Source organism: Mustela nigripes, chromosome 12 (assembly GCF_022355385.1).
Source record: "Mustela nigripes isolate SB6536 chromosome 12, MUSNIG.SB6536, whole genome shotgun sequence".
NCBI lineage: Eukaryota > Metazoa > Chordata > Mammalia > Carnivora > Mustelidae > Mustela > Mustela nigripes.
The window spans coordinates 4757645-4774859 of NC_081568.1; positions in this window are offsets into that span (position 1 = coordinate 4757645).

The window sequence follows — 17215 nt, forward strand, 5'->3', positions numbered from 1 at the left end:
TTTTCTTCCTATTATTTCATGTCATTTTTACTTTATCCCACTTGAACTTTTAACCAAGGGAAGTGGCCAAAACAACCCCCACAACACCTTGTCCGAGTATAATAAAAACTCACGTTTTGGTGGCTCAAAACACTGGAGTGCGTTGGGTGAAGATGTGCTCCTTTAAGCGAAGACATGAGGCAAAAGTGGGGGCCTGAAAAGAGACTCCATGTGGCTGGGAGGAGTGCAGGACTCTTAGAACATCAATAATGCATTTATTCATAAAAGGGAGGAGTTCGAGTGTAAAAAACAGTGGATATAAGATGCCAGATTATACTTAAAAGGTGGAAAAGTGGTTAGAAGATAGTACGGCAAGCACGGGGGGGGGGGGGGGGAGGGCGCGTGCACGTGTGTGTCCTCGGACGCTTGGGGAGATGCGGCAATAGATGACAAATCAAAACGTAACATGTAGGGACGCTTGCGTGGCTCAGTGGGTTTAAGCATCTGACTTTGGCTTAGGTCATGGTCTCGGGGTCCTGGGATAGAGCCGAGCTGTTGGGGGCTCCACGCTCAGTAGCGGGTTGGGGGTTCTATTTCACCCCTTCCCTCGGCTCCTCCCCTGCTTGTGCTCTCTCTTTCTCAAATAAATAAATAAAATCTTTTACAAAAAAAAATGACATTCAAACCTTCACCCTGAGAATCAGAAAAGGCTAGCTCGTGAACCTGTGTTAAGAATGATCAATACAATCATTGTTAGAATTAAAAACCAGGATATGTAACTTTCAAAGACCAGAAAATATTGTAAAGCACCTCTCCACACTAGTGAAAAAATGAAATTAAATTTAATTTAAAAAATGAAAATGAAGAAACAACAAAGAAGTGGAACAAAGACCAACATAAGAGAAGTAGGGAAAAGTATAGCAACCAGAATAAAAAAATATAAATGATGTAATACCCCAGAGTAAGAAAGAAAATTTTCAGAAAGTTCCTTAAAACAAAGTACAAGCATGTACTCTTTATAAATTGTGCCTACAAAAAGCTGATGTGCTTAGGTTAGAAGTTGAAGGAAGTGTCTGAGCAGAAGGAAGCCAACTTTGTTCTAATTCAAGATCCTCTTGGCTATTTTAGCATTTTGCATTTCCATTTTTGGAATCAGCTTGCCAAGCTTCACGACGCTGGAATTTTGCTTAGGATTGGGTTCAACCCACAGATCAATCTGAGAAAACTGGCGCCCTTACAATGCTGGTTTTGCAGTCCCTGGAGATGACGTGCCCTCCACGCACGGAGCACTTAGTTCTCCCAAGGATGCTTTGAAGCTTTCGTCTAAAGGTCTTGCACATATTTTAATGTATCTATTTCTAGGTATTTGATTTTCATACTATTGTAAAGGAGGCATTTTTTGAAATTTCATGTTCTCCCTTGTTAATTACTGCACTGAGAAATACAATTGATTTTTGGGGTGTTTTGGTTTTATATTCAGTAACCTCTCTAAATTTACTAATGTAAATACTTTATGTAAATCTCTTTGGCTTGTCCAGGTACACAATCATGTCTTCGGCAAATAATGAGTTTTATTTCTTTCTTTATAATTCTTCTGCCTTTTTTCCCCCTGGCCTTATCACACATACATAGGACCTACAATATAATGGCGAATTGTGTGGCATCATTGACTCATTCCTGATCTATGAGGACAGCTTCAATAGTCCATCATTAGGAAGTTTACTTAAAGTTTTTGTTTACGTTTTGTATTAGATTGAAGATGGACCATTTTACCCCATGTTTTCAAGAGTTTCGGTTGTTTTTTTTTTTTTTAATGCATTAAATCTCATAAAATGTTTTATTTTTCTGGATCTATCTAGATCATATGGTTCTTATATTCTTGATGTTAATGTGGTAAATTACATAGACTTTTAAGTGTTAAATCAGTCTTACATTGTAATAAACCCAAATTTGACCTAATGTATTATTATTTTTATATGTTGTTGAATTTCACTTATGTTTTATCTAGGATTTTTGCATCTGCCTTCAAAAGAAAGACTAGCCTACCATTTTCCTTTCTGTGATGTCCTTGATGGGTTTTGGTATAATGTTTCGTTGGCCTCAAATCTGATTGGGGGGTCATCCCTTCTTTTTCAATCTTTGCAAGAGCGTGTGACATGGGTGGCTACGCAGTGTATAGTTATGTCCCTTTTTCCTTTTCTATTATTGGTTATACATATTTCTTTCTTTCTCCTTTTTTAAATTAAATTTCTTGGTTTGATTTAAATTCAAGTTAGTTAACATATGCTATATTATTGATTTGGGGATAGTCTTTTTCCTTTTTCTTGATCAATTTTATTGAGGTCTTCAAAGAAGGAGCTTTTTGACTTTTCTCTATTGTGAATTTGTTTCCTATTTCGTGGACCTCTGCCCTTGTTTTTATTCATTCTTTCTTCCACATTTTAGATTTGCTATTCTTTTTCTAGTTTCTTGAGAGACTGACTTTCGGCCCATCTTCTTTGTAATAATTTCAAGCTGTGAGTTTTTCTCTTACACTCAGTTTTAGCTTTCCAGCACAGGGTGTTTTTTTTTTTTTTTAAGAATTTTATTTATTTATTTATTGGACAGAAAGAGAGAGAGAGATTACAAGTAGGCAGAGAGGCAGGCAGAGAGAAAGGGAGAAGCAGGCTCCCTGCTGAGCAGAGAGCCCGATGCGCGATTTGATCTCAGGACCTTGAGATCAAGACCTGAGCTGAAGGCAGAGGCTTAACCCTCTAAGCCACCCAGGCACCCCTCCAGCACAGGTTTTAATTGGTCATAGTTTCATTATCACCTACTTCCACCAGATATTCTCCATTGTCTTTTCTGATTTCTTCTTTCACCCATGGGTTATTTAGAATTGTGTAGTTTAGTTTTTAAACAGTTGGGGGATTTTCTAGTCCCCTCCCCCGACTTTACTTCCACTGTGGGAAGAATATTCTTTATTATTTTAATAAAGCCAGCCTCCAAAAACTGGGAAGAGTTTTTGGAGGCTGGCTTTGTTGCCCAGCCATGATCAGTTTTGGTAAATGCTTCATGTGTGATTCCAAACAATGTGCATATTGTGGGTTTAGAGGGCAGTGCTCTATATATGTCAATTAAGTCTTTTGCTAATTGCATTATTCAACTTTCTTGCTTTTTAATAATTCTATAACACATTTGAAATATGTTAAAATCTGCCATTATGGGGGCACCTGGGTGGCTCGGTCAGTTAAGCATCTGCTTTCGGCTCAGGGCATGATCCCAGGGTCCTGGGATTGAACCCCACATCAGGCTCCCTGGTCAGAAGAGAGCCTGCTTCTCCCTCTCCATCTGCTGCTCCCCCTGCTTGTGTTCTCTCTCTCTCTCTGTCAAATAAAGAAAAAACAAAAACCTACCATTATGATTGTGAGTTCATCTATCCTCTATGTCTTGTCAATTTTGCTTCACATGTATTTTAAAGCTCTGTTATTATATGCACAGATTAAGATTTGTGATATCTTCTTAGTGGGTTGGCCCCTTTCTCATGCTCAGATGTTTATCTCTGGTAACATGCTGGCCTTAAAGTTGACTTGGTTTGGCATCAGTGTAGCTATATTAACTTCTTCTGGTCTGGTTACCAAGCATATCACTTTCCATCCTTTTACTTTCAACCTACCTGTGCCTTGGTGCTTAAAGTCTGTTTTCTATAAATGGTGTATAGTTGGATTTTAAAAGCTATTGAGTCACAGTCTTCATCTTTTTTCGTGGAATATCTAGGCTATTTATGTTTAATGTAACGACTGATAGAGTTGTGTTTATATCTACCATCTCACTGTTTGCCTTTTATTCCATCCCTCTGCTTTATGTCCCTTTTTTCTCTCTTTATGACTTATGAAGTAATCAAATATTTCCATCATTTTATTTTTCCCATGTTAATATTGGTTATACATTCTCACAATGTTCTTATAGTGATTATCTAGATAACTTTTTATTTTAAAATCAGGAAAAAATCTATTTAAACAAGTATCAAAGTACGCTACAGAGCATACTGAGAAAATATATCAAAACGAAAATAGCAATTATAAGCTATAAATGCCAAACAATAATTCAATGTATATTGGTTTGTAGTATGTAAATCAGGTGAAGACTAATGAAACTACATTTCCCAGAACCCCCTTTTCTGTATGGTTCTGTTTAGACCTGAAAGGAGAAATGCACAAACTTGGAAGTCCGGAATGCTCAACCTTAGCAGCAGAAGTCACTAATCATAGAAGGATGTGATGGCCACCTGTAGTGACAGACAAATGCACAGACAACTGGTAGACCCTAACTATCTTTACTTTCCCCCACTCTGGGTCCAACTCATCCTCCTGATTGCTGGGCCTTCTAATCAACCATGTGCCCAGGCCACCACCAGACACCTGTGGGTCCTACACAGGTGACAGTTACTCAGAGGCAATATCTCCCTTGAGGCAAAAGTTTCCCTAGATTTCACCATGGGTGCTGCCCTGTGTGGTCCCACCTGTGGAGGCAAGACCTGCAAGGTCCCTTATGTCCACTAGCTCTGGGTCTTCAGTGAGCTGGTGAATGGCTTCTCTGATCCTCCCTTTCCCTTTCTAGACCTTCATTCACTGAGCTCCTCCCACACCTGGAAGCTCTAATTCCTAGGATAAGTCCCTTATTCTCTTATTCTCATAATACTAACAGTGGCTCTGTTCTTCTGACAGAATGCTGACTTACATACAGCACAAAGAGAATGAATAGAGCACAGGAAGTCATTTTATATTGTTAGATTGTACAGTTCAGAATGTCATATAACTTTAATGAATCAATTACCAAAAAACAGTACTTAAAAACAAAAGGCAAAACTATTCAGAAATACCAAAAAGAAATTGATAGAAACATGGTTTCACGCTATCAACTTGAAAACATTGATGTTTTGCTAGAAAGATGCAAATAACTGAAGAGGATTTGATAAACAGGAAACCAGGAAAAGGATCGTGAAGTTTCAGAAGTTATCAAAAATCTGTCTTCAAGAATTTTGTTGTGGTCAGATAAATTTACAAGTCATTATCATGAAATTTTTAGGGAACAAATGCCACTATGTCAACTATATAAGACTCACAAAAACCTTTAATAAATATTAATGTATATTGTCTAGTAGTCTATTCTAGTAATAATCCCCCCAGTCTAAAGTATATCTTATTGCTGGAATGTAAAAATAATTTAACATAAATGAAACCATTTTATAATTCTTGAATGTATAACTAGGTGAAGAGGAAAAGACTATAGGCCTTCTTGATAAATATAAAAAAGGTATTTTAAAAAAAAGGTATTTGATAATATTCACTTCCGAATTTTTAAAAAGCTTCTAGAACTAGGAATATAATGCAATTTTCTGGGGCACCTGGGTGGCTCAGTGGGTTAAGCCTCTGCCTTCGGCTTAGGTCATGATCCCCAGGGTCCTGGAATGGAGCCCCACACAGGGCTCTCTGCTCAGCAGGGAGCCTGCTTTCCTCCTTCCCTCTGTGGGCTTCTCTGCCTACTTGTGATCTCTGTCTGTCAAATAAATAAAATCTTAAAATAAAAATTTTTCTTGTAATCTATTACAAGAACCTATTGTAGAACCTACTGTAAACCACCAATGAAAGTATATTTAGCAATTTAAAAATATGGGCACTCCCCTTAAAATCAAGAATACAAAAAACCCCTGCAATCACTAGTACCGTTCATCACTGATTTGAAATTTTAGACAATGAAATAAGATGAGAAAAACATGAAGCTGCATACTGAAAACCAGGAAGCAGTATCATCTGTCTTTACAGACAGTTTGATCGTCTATCTGAGGAGCCCAAGGAAATCAACTTCTTAAAACTGCTTTAGTTAATAACAAACTCAAATGGAGTGGCTGGTTAGCAATCCAACATACAGAAATCAGTATCTTTCTGACACAGCAGCAGTAACAAGGAAAGTTTTAAAAAATCATCTCTGTATTTTTAGTAAAAAAAAATAAAGATACCACCAATAAACTTAGAAGAGAATGCGCAGAGTCTCTGTGAAGTCACGAATAACTAATAACAGTCACTAACAAAACTTAGAGACACACATTTCTGAGTAAGTAAAGTGATAAAATATCCTTCTGGGTGGGAAGACATATTAATTTTTATATATATTTAATACAATTTAATAGAACTAATTCATAAAATCTAAAAATGTAATAGTTAATGCATTTGAATCTATAGAATTATGGTTTTTCTTAACCTTGAAAAAATTATTCTAAGATTTACCTAGGACAACACATTTATTGGAATACACGTGGTAACTTGTTTCTTGTACAAAAACATTCAGTTTTGGAGGTGGGAACCCCCCCCCTTACCAGACACTAAACAGATCAATTTACAATCTAATAATTAAAATTGTATTTTTCTGGTCAAGGAATGAATAGACCATTAATGATCAGAGAAATAAATAAATAAATAAATAACTTTCGAAACACACAAGTGTTTGTAAGAATTTAGTATAGCATAATCTCAACAATCAGAGAAATAGGAATTGGACTGAATGATCATTTGAAAAAAATAATTAGATTTCCTATGTCACATTTTACAGGAAAATCAATTCAAAATGCATTAAAGTTTTAAATGTAGGATATAAAGGCAGATGGTGGAAATAAGGGTATTTGACTGGGGGAGGAAATGCTAAGAATGACTCACAAAAAAAGTATTCTATAAATAGCTCTTCTCTTTGCTTTAGCTGATCATTATTCTTAAAGTTTGCACTACATTTTATTCCATATTTATTTATTTTTAAGGAATTTGTACACCCAACATGGGGCTCGAATTCACGACCCTGACGTCACGTTGCACGCTCCGCGGCCGAGCCAGTGATGACAGTGCCCTCTGTCATCATTCTTAAATTATTATACTGACCCATCAAACTGTCGTTTCATGTTTCACGACCCAGTAGTTGAAAATAGTATACCTGGTTTTGTCTCAAATTATCCTGGGGGGGGCACAGAAGTAGAAAATATTTCCAGCCCAATTTACCATATGTTTTTCCTCCCATAAAATCACGTGTCACGTCTCGGACCTCAGGAGACTGAGTCTCCAGGTGTCCCAGTTTGAATGTCAACCTTCCCGCCTCTCACGCGCTCGCCAGCCGAGCGGCCGGCGCGCACCCGAGACCCTCCGGCGCGCACCCGAGACCGGCCGCCGCGCGCCCGAGACCGGCCGGCGCGCACCCGAGACCCTCCGGCGCGCGCCCGAGACCGGCCGGCGCGCACGGTGCCGGCCGCGACCGCTCGCCGCTGGTCTCCGTCCGAGCTCGGACTCGGGAAACGCCCGCGCCGGGCCGGCCCGTTCCGTGGGCTCCGGGCGTTCCGCAAAGAAGATGCTGGGGAGCGGCCCTTTCTGTGTCTCCCGCGAGCGGCGGGAAGGCAGCGCCCCCGACGGGGTCAGGGCGCGGGGCACCCGCGCCGCCGCGAAACGACGGCAGCGAGTCCTAGAAGCGCCGCCGGACCGAGCCGGAGAGGAAGAGCGTCCGAGCCGCGCGTCTCCCGGGGGGGCCCCCGCGTCGCGGTGGCGCTGAGGTCGCGGTGTCCCCGCCTGACGCTGCGCCCGCTCGGGAAGGGCCGCCGCTGCCCCCCCGGGGTCGAAACCCGCGTCTCGCGCCTTCCTGGGGGCTCCGGGGCGGCGGAGCGGAGCCTCCCGACGTGTGCGGGTCCCCCGCCGCCTCCGCCCCGGCCCCGGTCCGGGCGCTGGGCCGTGACACGGCGGGCCTTGTCCGGGTCTTCCGAGGGGCTACGCGGGCGGGGGTCCCGGGACGGCTCCGTCCGGGTGAGTCCCGCCGGCCCGGCGCGGAGGGTGCGGGTGGCTCCCCGGGAGTCACGCCCGGGCCCCCAGCGCCTCCCGCCCGCCGGCCTGGGGCTGCGCCGGCCGAGGGCTCCGACCGCGGGGAGGTGAGTCCGGAGCGAAAGTCTCCGATTCGAGGAAACCAGCGAAGGGACGAGGGCGGAGGAGCGTCTCCGGGGCTGTGTTCTGCGACCTCAGGACTTCCGACTGCGCCCCCCGGAGCCGCACCTTTTCACCGCCCGCGCGCGGTCTGGGGAGGCGCATCGCAGCGGCCCGCGCCGACCGGGGCGCAGCCTCGCGCCGCACCCGGAGCCTGCAGGGGGCGCGTCCGCCCGGGTGCGCCCGGGTGGTTACGGCCTGCGGCCTGCGGAAGACCGCGCTTCCGCCCCCTCCCCCTCCCCCTCCCCTTCCCCCTCCCTCCCCCGCACAGCCCCTCCCCTCCCCCCACACTCCTTCCCTCCCCCTCCCACGCCCCTCCTTCTCCCTCTCCCCCTGCCCCTCACAGTCCGCCTCCCCTCCCCCTCTCCCTCAGAATCACCTTCAGTCTGCGGGGCCCAGCCCCACTTTGCAGCGGTGGGGGCGAGCCTCTGGTCCTGGTCCCCTGGTGCCCACATTCAGAAGGAAGGAGGCAGTAGGATGAGCCCTTGTTCTCAGCACACAGCCCATTGCCGATTGCTGCAGAGAGCCCAGGCGTCGCCTCCATCTGTTTTTCTGGCCTCACAGAATTCGACGGAAAGCTCTCTGCCCCGTCCATCCTCCAACTGCGCCTGTAAGGGGGGCCGCGCCTCCCCCTGTGCCTGGCTGGGTCCCGGAGGCCTCGCTGTCATGAGAAAAGAATTCACGGGTCCAAAAACTCGCTATTTTTAGGTCTTGGTGGATTTGAGCCAGTTTCCTGAGTATAGTAATTACCCAAATATTTTATTGAATAGGACCTTGAAAAATAACAGCTCGCATCTTACTCTACTCGGAAGTTCAAACAGGTTTAGACCCATGCCCCTAATCCGCGAAGACAAGTGACAGGCTTCTCTCCTAAATGCAGGACTTGTGTACCCCCTGCTTCCTGGACATCTCCTCAGACCTGACGTTTCCAAAGGGAACGCTTCTTGCACAACCGGCCCTAGGTGCTCCTCTGGGGAGAAGTTTTGGTCCATGGCTCCAGCCACCAGACTGGGACCCCGCCCTTTGCCTCACTCCCCAGTTGGCCCTGGTGCTCCATCTTCAGACTCTGTAATGAATCTGCCTCTGGGTCCCCGCAGCCCCCACCAGCCTGGTACCACTATGTCTCTTCCCCTGGAGCTGGTGCCTTGACTTCCCCCTCCCCCAGCCTAGGTACCTCTTCACATACACACAGATGGATCTGTTAGAGAACGTAAATCATAAATCGTAGATCCCATTTGGATGGCTCGCCTCGGAGCCATGCAGGTCTCCACCCCTCCCCCGGCCTGTGACGGAGGAGTCAGGTGCCTGTGAGTCCTGTCCTCTTACCTCTGTTTGCTTAATGTCCGGTACAGAAGCTTCGGACTCCGGTGAAGGTTTAGCAACGATTGCAAAGAGAGATGCCTCCAGCCAACCCAACCCCAAGTTTGCACAACAGAACAAAACACTCACCCCAAAGTTCAGCTGGGGAACGAGAGCAGTCAGAGAAATAAAAAAATTAATGACGTCATTAGAGTGGGGGCCAGTGAGCGGCTCCCTTGCATCAGCGGGGAAGTTGGAGTGTGCCCAAGATCGGAAAGCAGGCAGCAGTGCTCCCTCGGCCGCGTCTTCCCCTAATTAGAGAACAGACCGCAAGGGACAAAATTGCAAAAGAAATTCCAGCTTCTCTAAGAACCTCAGAACGATGGCAGCATGAGCACACAGTGGGCAGGTACAACGCACGGGTCACTCTGGCAAGCATTTCACGGGCGCTGATCCTTCTCATCGTCACACAGTCTGAAAGTTACAACTCTTGTCCCTGTTCAGCAGATGAGCAGACTGAGGCCACTGAGGCTAATCAGCTCACCCGAGACCTCACAGTCAGGAAACGGCAGAGCCATTGCAAAGAAAACTGGTTCCGCACTCCCTGTTCCTAACCAACTCAACAGATCTGAGTTTGGAAATGGACTGGACGCCCTGCTTCAAGTCCAAAAACAGGGACATTTCAGCAAACTTCATAAGCCAGACCATCGGACTCATGCACCCAGAATGGCCTCCCTGTTCAGCCAGACTTCCGGCCATGGCAGTGAGGTTCAGACAAGGCTGTCATGGACCTCAGCAGGAGAGGGGCCTGGCAGCCGCGGGGCGATTCGCTGCAGGTGTGTGGGACGGAGGATGACACACACAGACCCACTGTGTCCCTTGCTAAGGCAGTAGCTATTGTGCGCACCACCAAAACGTCCACCCCAGGCTCCTTGGTGGGAACCTGGAAGCTCTCCCCTCCTCCATATGGGATTAATTATGGGGCCTGAGGATGATTTTACCTCTGAAACATTCTGTGGCAGAGTCAGTACTGTTTGTTGGCCAGACCCGTTTCCTTTCTGCTCTGAGCTCAGCTCAACTGCACTTCTGAGACTCCTCCTCAGCAGCGGGGCCACAGGTCCGAGTTCTTTCTGATAGCCAGGACGCCAGGACGTCGGCCGGAGTCCTGTGTGGGCCACCGCAGCCTGGCCCCCGGCCTCCTGCAGCATCCCCCATCCTCTCTGTTCCCTCTCCGGCAGGCACGCTGCAGAGGACAGCCAGGCCCAGGAGAATGGATGGAGGGGGGCTGGGTCCCTGGATGACCACATGGAGCGGACCTCCCTGCCACAGCCAGGCGCCGTCGCAGACTCACACTGGGCTGGGATGTGAGTAAGAAACACATTCACCGCACTGAGGTTGGAGGGTGCGTCCTGCAGCAAACATAGCTACTTGACTAATTTCTCTTCTCCTAGGTGATCCTTCCAGAGCTACCGCTGCGCCCATCACTGCCTTTCTACCTCTCTCCTTGCCCTCCCCGCCTCTGCCCCGCCTTCAGCCATCCCAACTCCAGCTGCTAAGGCAGAGCGAGCCTCTTAAAGCCCAAGTCAGTCTATCTGCTCCTTGGTGTACAGCTGACAATGGTACCGCCAAATGCAGCCTTGGAGGGACCCCAGTGTGGCACGTGGTCTTCCCAGGCCTGCTTTCGTCCGCGGTCCATGGGCCAGCTTTGTGCCAGCTCTCTGTTGCCACCCACAGGGCCTGGCCACGGGTGCACTGGGCATTTATGTCTTCATGGCTGCTTCTCTCACCAGACTCCTTCTGGAATGTCCTTCCATCTCTCTGCTATTTCCCTCTGTCGGCTTAACTGCTCCTCATCTTGTGGGATGAGTCTGGCCACACCGCCTCCGTGTCCCCCCGCCACCCCCTAGGGACCCGCACACCACATACCACCACTGTACTAGGAGTGCTTGGCATAGAGAGTGTTGGTTGTCTGTGTCATTGACACAGAGCAGGGCCTCAACAACTACCCAACACCCTGGGAGAGGACAATAAAATTATCTCCGGACATTGTCCAATGTCCCCCGGAAACAAAGTGGGGCCCACCCGAGAAGCCCTGCTCTGGGGTCATGTCAGAGAAGGAACGTCTGCTAACTGTAACAAGAATTCAGAGGGCACGTTATCTTGATGAGCTCACCCTAGTCAACGCTGACCTGAAACCAGATTTTGTCCAAACTGGCTCTCAGAAGCCAAGTTGTGGGGACCCAATTCAGAACAGGTTCAGGGTAGCAGACCTGGGGTCTACTGAGTACCCACCAGCTGCTTCTCCTTTGCCAACAGACCCCCCAGGCTTTTTCAGCATGGCCATATGGCCAGCACAAGCAGTATGTTGAGATTGGTCTAGGCCATTCTGGATCATTCTGGATCTTAGTATCCCAGCCTCTCCTGCAGGTAAGGGTAGCCTTAAAACCAGTTCAAGACAAGGAGATACAGGGGAAGTCTGTTGTGAGGGTTTCTTAGATACTTTTGCTTTTCTGTTAGGGTCAGAAGCAACAGACACCACCCTCCTCCAACCTCTCTCCCTTTCTGATTGCAGGCATGAGGGCTAGGGCAGGGGGAGAGTCACAGATGGGCCAGCTTTGGCCTCCTGGAGCACACACCAAGGCCCTCTACCTCCCGCTTCCTTATTACGAGAGGAAAAGAACTCCTGGCATTTGTTTGTGTCCCTGTTTGGGTTGAACAGTGCCCCCAGCCGTTCATGTCCACCTAGAACCTCAGAATGTGGCCTTACCCAGCAGTAAGGTCTTTGCAGATATGACTGGACGGGGATCTTGACATAAAGTCAGCCTGGGTTTGGGGAGGGCCTCAGTCCCATGACTGGGGGCCTCACAAGAAGGGAGGGGTGGAGACAGTCCAGGGGACAAGACCACATGGGGGCAAGAGGCGATGAGTGCAACAGTGCTGCCACATGCCTAGGGACACGAGGAGCCCCCAGGATCCCTCAGGAGCTGCAGGAGGGACCCTGCCCTGGGGGTTCTGGAGGGCAGCTGGGCCCGCTGACAACTTGATCTCGGTCTTCTGGCCTCCAGAACCGTGAGAGAGGCAATTCCTGTTGCTTCAGTCCTTGCAGTTTCTGGTCGTTAGTTCCGGGCCGCCAACAGACCCCCCAGGCTTTTTCAGCATGGCCATATGGCCAGCACAAGCAGTATGTTGAGATTGGTCTAGGCCATTCTGGATCATTCTGGATCTTAGTATCCCAGCCTCTCCTGCTGGTAAGGGTAGCCTTAAAACCAGTTCAAGACAAGGAGATACAGGGGAAGTGTGGCCCCTCCTGAAGTCTTCTGTGCCTTTAGGAGGACTGACTCATGAGCACATGGACGGGGAGCCAGCTCAGATCGCAGCCTGGGGGGGTTTCTCTCCAGGTACCCTCCGCTGAGGAGAAGGGAAGGGAGCCAGGTGGAAGGTCACTGTGGGGAGAAATGAAGACGTCTCTTCTACTTCTCCGCGGGACTTTTTTTTTTTTTTTTTTTAATGTGGCTCCCAATATGTACCACTAATTTATTCCTTACTTTTCACCATCGAGACATTTACAAGGTGGAAGATTTATACAATCTGAAGAGAACCCTGAGTATCACTGAGACCTTTAAAATGGAGGAGGCGCATAGGCCGCTTCATTTGTCTTCCACTGTGAGGAAGCACAACTTCCCACACAAAGTGGCGTCACACAGAACTGAGGCTTCCCATTCTCTGTGGTCACAGACTTCGAATATTCTCTACTTTATACCTATTTAATATCCACTGTTAATTTGAAGCACTTTGAAATATCTATTTTTTGCTTTCTCAAACCAATATTTTTAAATATGCTCTAACTTAAGTAAGAATTTTTTTTAATGTCATTTCATTTATATTAATACAAATTGTGTATGTTTAAGGTATACAACATGGGGATTTGATCCACCTATACACAGCAGCACAAATATTGCAGTGCTAATGAACTGATCCGCCTCCTCACTTAGCTGCCCCCCTCCTTTTTTTTTTTTTCCCCAGGTCGGGTCTTTTGGGATCTGTTTCCTTTCACAGAGCTCACCTTCTGGTGAAGGACCTTGTATACTTACCAGGGTCAGGGAGTGCTTTCTTGGGCAAAAAGAGCCCAAGTGTAATTTCTGGACCCCCTAGATCTAGATTCCCTACAGACCATTTTCTCAATTTTTCCATGTCCCATTAGGTCATAGTCCATGTGACATACCAAAGTTAATTTTTTATGGGGTTTAATTTGTAGGACTTGCTATGCTAAGCCCCCAACACTGCTCATCCCTATGGGCCTTTGGTGGCGGGCCAGCCTCAGAATCCCCACCTGGAAAGCAGAGTCCCTGAGTCTGCTTCTTGAATGCTGTGAGAGGGGCTGTCCTGGGATCCCTGCGGCATTTGAAGGGTAGGGAGATATAATTGGCAAATCTAGACTGTGGGATGAATGAACCATGTTCTTCAACAATAGATGCCCCCTCACAACCTGCCCCCCAAAAGATGACAGAGAAGCCACAGATTAAAAGCATGAGAAGATCTAAATCATTATAAGGACCTTTTGTTTTTGACAAAACCACCAGTAAAAAATTTTAGAAGATAATCAAAGATAATATGGATCAGATATTTGATGATATGAAGGAAGACATTGTTACTCCTACTTAGATGTGGTCATATAGTAGTTACGTTTCAAAACATATGCTATAACTCACTAATGCATACTGTGTCATTTATGGATGAAAAGATGTGTTACCAGGGATTTGCTTTGAAATAACTGGAGGAGAAATCAGGTGAGGACATTGGTGAGCAAGTCTGACCTTGAGCTGATAGCTATTGAAGGGGTTCGGTATATATAGTCTCCCCAGTGTTATGCAAGTTTGGTACTTTCCATAATTAAGGATAGGAGGAAGATAGTTTTGCAGAGAAACTCACTCCCAAGGTTTCCTTTAATGAGTGGCACTGGCGCCTAAAACTTTCAAAGGGCTCAGGGTTCACCCTTGCAGGCGGGAACCCACCTCTCTGAGTGAAACCTTTCTTCAGGACGGGCACCACTCACCCTGCCCCATCGTATTATTTGTCTTCTGGTGACCAGAGATTACCCACAAGCTACGCATTACTCATAGAGACTTACAGGCGACCCTCCATGGCACTTTAGCATTTTTCTGATACTTGCTATCCTGGGTGCTTTCTGTAGCAAATGACAGTGTGACCTGCCCAGAACACGAAGCAACCAGGGTGGGGCTGGACTGGGGGCTATGGTGTAGTACGGCGGGCGCTTGGGGCCGCCACATTCATCCTGGTTCCCATGGCACCAGTCCCATCTCTCTTCTGGTCTCAAGGTGGCTATGGTGGTGCCAGGCATCCTACACAGAGAGAACTGTGTCCACTGGTGATGTGGAGAGTGTCCTCTGGTAGATCTCTTCTTCCTCACCTGGAAGACTTTCCCAGGAGTGTTCTGGCGGCCCCCTCCTCTAGAATGGGGGTGTGTACTATGCTTATGTTGGCACTGGCATACAGAAAGATGGCACCGGGGGCAACCTTTCTGCATACCTGCCATGCAGATTCCTGGGCAGGACCAGGGCTCTGCCACCCTGAGAAGAAAGGGGCGGTGGGGACAAAGGACTTGTGTGGGCAGCCAGCAGCATCTGCCTAGAGGTTGACATCTCAAACTGGGAGGATTCAGGCTCACGTCTACCTGTCCAGGTTCTCGGGAGACTTGACGTTGCTGACCACCTGTGGAGGAGTGCCTTTCCACTCCCGTACACCAGGCAGGTGCTCTCCTGGATCCTACGGTCCCCACCACTCCTCCTTCAGGTCCCACTGGGGTCCCCATGATTCTCCTCCCAGTGTCCCGCGCCCCTGACAATGTGACTGCAGCTTCTTCTGTCAGGACATGGAGGCTATTTCTCCCCCTCTCGAATCTTATCAAGGCCCTGTCATTTACTTGGATTCACAGAATGCTGAGGATTATGCTGAGGAAATAAAGACATGCCAGGTCTTACTTCAGGCATGTCTCTTGCTTTCTTGAAACCCTGCTCAGCCACCCTGAGAATAAGCTGGGGCTCCCCTGCTGGAAAAGGAGAGACACATGGGCCCATCAACCCTGGTGTTCCAGCTGCCAGCCAGCCAGCTGCCCGTCACGTGAGTGTGGCCACTCTAGACCAGCCAGCCTCAGCTCTCCTGTCAGCTGAGTGGAGCCTGAAGTGACTTGTAAGCCGAGATCCGCTGTGTCTGACCCAGATCAGCAGAACCACACAGTTGATCTGTAGACTTGTGAGCAATAATAAACACTTCCTTTGAACCACTGTGTTTGGGGATGGTTTGTTACCCAGTAGTAGCTGACCGATGCACATACACCTTGATTTTTTTTCAGTTACTTACATAACCTATTCAGTTCCTGTGAGCAATTGAGTTTGGGAACCCTGAATTAGGCTTAAAATTGCCCAGGGAATTTACTTAAAATGCAGATTCCTGGACCTCACTCTGAATAAGTTTCAGGTCCGGTGAGCCCTCGCTGTCTGCGTTTTAACCAGCATATCCGATTCTGGCACGGGAAGTCCATGGTAGTCAGAGTTCCAGAAACGATTTGTTCATGAAAACAGCATGAGAAGAGAGAGGAGTTGGTTTTGGCCACGGAAGGAAAAATCTGGGCTTATCTGTGAAAACTGATAAGCAGTGAGAAAGGCTTCCTCTGCCCAGAGCCACAGGGACTGCAACAGGGACTACATATGACTTAGTATTCCTTCTTGTTTTGCAGAAAGAAACATATTGCTTCTAATTTACATAAGAACTTATGATCAAATACATACAGCATGAAACCTTGTTTCTAATTATAAGAAATTAACTATGGCTGATGAATCAAAGCTAGAGGGATTAGCTAGAGACAAATTGCAAAGATAGAGCAGGAAGCCATAGGAAAAAACAACTTAAAATGTTGTAAAGAAGTAGAGCAATCTGTGGCTAGATCCTGAAGCCAGGCAAGGCTTTCATTCCTATTGAGTTGGTCAGCCGACTGTTGGTCATTTCACCAGTAGCCATCCAGGACCCGCCATGTGCCAATCACAGTTCTCAAGCTCACACACAGCAGGGAAAAGCACAGATAAAAAGCCCCCTCCTTGTGTAACTTAGATCCTAACTGGATGAGAGGACACAGATGATAAATAAGGTAAATAAAATTCATGAGATGGCATAGTGGATTGAATTGTGCCCCCGCCCCCTCACCAAATGAACTTCAAGTCCTAACCCTGGATATCAATAGAATGTTAGCCTTATTTGCAAATAGGGCCTCTGCAGATGGAATCAAGGTAACACGAATTCATTAGGGTGAACCCTAATGCAGTACGAATGGCATCCCTGTGACAAGAGGAGACACAGACATTGGGAAAGCTCCATGCAGTGATGGAGGCAGAGAATGAAGTGAGGCACCTACAAACCTACCTGCCCTGGAGACCTCAGAGAGAGAGCATGGCCCTGCCAACACCTTGATTTCAGGCACTGAGCCTCTAGAACAGTAAGAGAATACATTTCTGCTGTTGTGAGTCACCTAGTTTGTAGCCCTAGGAAACCAATGGAGATAAATGCTAAGAGAAACATAAAGCAAGGAATGGAAGCAGGGAGTGTTGAGGGTTGGGTTTGTAGTTCAGATCGAGCAATGTCGTCCCTAAGGTGTGAGAGTGGGTAAGGTGGGACCCATGGGGGTATGTAGCATCCAAGGGGAGAGAGAACAGCAAGTGCAAAGGCCCTGAGGCACATCTGTGCCTGCTATGCTTCTGGCTGGAACAGGCTGGGTTAGGGGATGAGCTGGAAGATGAAGTTGGAGAAAAGGAGAGAAGGACCAGCCAATGTAGGAACTTGTAGGTCATAATAAGCCTGAGTTTGAGAAAGGAAGCCACTGGAGAGTTTCGAGCGGGAGACTGACATAATCTGACCTTTTTTTTTTTTTTTTTTTTTTT